Here is a 3915-nt window from a genome sequence, read left to right on the forward strand (position 1 = left end):
CCAGAAATTTCCTTAAAATGTATTAAAAAAACCTTTAATTCATCAAAAAACTTCATAATAATTGATTTATATCCATCAAATAAATTAAATTTAACATTTTTCCTTAACAACCCCCAGTAATAACCGATTTAAAACCAGCAAATACATTAAATTTAACATTTTTCCATAACAAACCCCCAAAATAAATGATTAAACACCAGAAATTTCCTTAAAATGTATTAAAAAAACCATTAATTCATCAAAAAACCCCATAATAATTGATTTTAATCTATGAAATAAATTAAATTTAACATTTTTCCTTAACAAACCCCCATAATAAATGATTAAAACAAGAAATTTCCTTAAAATGTATTAAAAAAACCATTAATTCATCAAAAAACCCCATAAAAACCGCTTTAATTCCATCAAATAAATTAAATTTAACATTTTTCCTTAACAACCCCCCATAATAAATGATTAAAAACCAGAAATTTCCTTAAAATATATTAAAAAACCATTAATTCATCAAAAAACCCCATAATTACCGCTTTAAATCCATCAAATAAATTAAATTTAACATTTTTCCTTAACAAACCCCCATAATAAATGATTAAAAACCAGAAATTTCCTTAAAATGTATTAAAAAAACCTTTAATTCATCAAAAAACTTCATAATAATTGATTTATATCCATCAAATAAATTAAATTTAACATTTTTCCTTAACAACCCCCAATAATAACCGATTTAAAACCATCAAATACATTAAATTTAACATTTTTCCATAACAAACCCCCAAAATAAATGATTAAACACCAGAAATTTCCTTAAAATGTATTAAAAAAACCATTAATTCATCAAAAAACCCCATAATAATTGATTTTAATCTATGAAATAAATTAAATTTAACATTTTTCCTTAACAAACCCCCATAATAAATGATTAAAACAAGAAATTTCCTTAAAATGTATTAAAAAACCATTAATTCATCAAAAAACCCCATAAAAACCGCTTTAAATCCATCAAATAAATTAAATTTAACATTTTTCCTTAACAACCCCCAATAATAAACGATTTAACACCATCAAATACATTAAATTTAACATTTTTCCTTACAAACCCCCATAATAAATGATTATAAACCAGAAATTTCCTTAAAATGTATTAAAAAAACCATTAATTCATTAAAAAACCCCATAAAAACCGCTTTAATTCCATCAAATAAATTAAATTTAACATTTTTCCTTAACAACCCCCCATAATAAATGATTAAACACCAGAAATTTCCTTAAAATGTATTAAAAAAATCATTAATTCATCAAAAAACCCCATAATAAATGATTTAAATCTATGAAATAAATTAAATTTAACATTTTTCCTTAACAACCCCCCATAATAAATGATTAAAAACCAGAAAATTCCTTAAAATGTATTAAAAAACCATTAAGTCATCAAAAAACCCCATAATAAATGATTTAAATCCAACAAATTAATTAAATTTAACATTTTTCCTTAACAACCCCCAATAATAAATGATTTAACACTATCAAATACATTAAATTTAACATTTTTCCTTACAAACCCTCATAATAAAAGATTATAAACCAGAAATTTCCTTAAAATGTATTAAAAAAACCATTAATTCATCAAAAACCCCATAATAATTGATTTAAATCCATCAATTATATTAAATTTAACATTTTTCCTTAACAAACCCCCATAATAAATGATTAAAACAAGAAATTTCCTTAAAATGTATTAAAAAACCATTAATTCATCAAAAAACCCCATAAAAACCGCTTTAAATCCATCAAATAAATTAAATTTAACATTTTTCCTTAACAACCCCCAATAATAAACGATTTAACACCATCAAATACATTAAATTTAACATTTTTCCTTACAAACCCCCATAATAAATGATTATAAACCAGAAATTTCCTTAAAATGTATTAAAAAAAACCATTAATTCATTAAAAAACCCCATAAAAACCGCTTTAAATCCATCAAATAAATTAAATTTAACATTTTTCCTTAACAACCCCCAATAATAAACGATTTAACACCATCAAATACATTAAATTTAACATTTTTCCTTACAAACCCCCATAATAAATGATTATAAACCAGAAATTTCCTTAAAATGTATTAAAAAAACCATTAATTCATCAAAAAACCCCATAAAAACCGCTTTAATTCCATCAAATAAATTAAATTTAACATTTTTCCTTAACAACCCCCCATAATAAATGATTAAAAACCAGAAATTTCCTTAAAATATATTAAAAAACCATTAATTCATCAAAAAACCCCATAATTACCGCTTTAAATCCATCAAATAAATTAAATTTAACATTTTTCCTTAACAAACCCCCATAATAAATGATTAAAAACCAGAAATTTCCTTAAAATGTATTAAAAAAACCATTAATTCATCAAAAAACCCCATAATAAATGATTTATATCCATCAAATAAATTAAATTTAACGTTTTTCCTTAACAACCCCCAATAAAAAACTATTTAAAACCATCAAATACATTAAATTTAACATTTTTCCTTAACAAACCCCCATAATAAATGATTAAAAACCAGAAATTTCCTTAAAATGTATTAAAAAAACCTTTAATTCATCAAAAAACTTCATAATAATTGATTTATATCCATCAAATAAATTAAATTTAACATTTTTCCTTAACAACCCCCAGTAATAACCGATTTAAAACCATCAAATACATTAAATTTAACATTTTTCCATAACAAACCCCCAAAATAAATGATTAAACACCAGAAATTTCCTTAAAATGTATTAAAAAAACCATTAATTCATCAAAAAACCCCATAATAATTGATTTTAATCTATGAAATAAATTAAATTTAACATTTTTCCTTAACAAACCCCCATAATAAATGATTAAAACAAGAAATTTCCTTAAAATGTATTAAAAAAACCATTAATTCATCAAAAAACCCCATAAAAACCGCTTTAATTCCATCAAATAAATTAAATTTAACATTTTTCCTTAACAACCCCCCATAATAAATGATTAAAAACCAGAAATTTCCTTAAAATATATTAAAAAACCATTAATTCATCAAAAAACCCCATAATTACCGCTTTAAATCCATCAAATAAATTAAATTTAACATTTTTCCTTAACAAACCCCCATAATAAATGATTAAAAACCAGAAATTTCCTTAAAATGTATTAAAAAAACCTTTAATTCATCAAAAAACTTCATAATAATTGATTTATATCCATCAAATAAATTAAATTTAACATTTTTCCTTAACAACCCCCAATAATAACCGATTTAAAACCATCAAATACATTAAATTTAACATTTTTCCATAACAAACCCCCAAAATAAATGATTAAACACCAGAAATTTCCTTAAAATGTATTAAAAAAACCATTAATTCATCAAAAAACCCCATAATAATTGATTTTAATCTATGAAATAAATTAAATTTAACATTTTTCCTTAACAAACCCCCATAATAAATGATTAAAACAAGAAATTTCCTTAAAATGTATTAAAAAACCATTAATTCATCAAAAAACCCCATAAAAACCGCTTTAAATCCATCAAATAAATTAAATTTAACATTTTTCCTTAACAACCCCCAATAATAAACGATTTAACACCATCAAATACATTAAATTTAACATTTTTCCTTACAAACCCCCATAATAAATGATTATAAACCAGAAATTTCCTTAAAATGTATTAAAAAAACCATTAATTCATTAAAAAACCCCATAAAAACCGCTTTAATTCCATCAAATAAATTAAATTTAACATTTTTCCTTAACAACCCCCCATAATAAATGATTAAACACCAGAAATTTCCTTAAAATGTATTAAAAAAATCATTAATTCATCAAAAAACCCCATAATAAATGATTTAAATCTATGAAATAAATTAAATTTAACA

This window comes from Rhopalosiphum padi, chromosome 3 (assembly GCF_020882245.1).
Source record: "Rhopalosiphum padi isolate XX-2018 chromosome 3, ASM2088224v1, whole genome shotgun sequence".
NCBI classification, from domain to species: domain Eukaryota; kingdom Metazoa; phylum Arthropoda; class Insecta; order Hemiptera; family Aphididae; genus Rhopalosiphum; species Rhopalosiphum padi.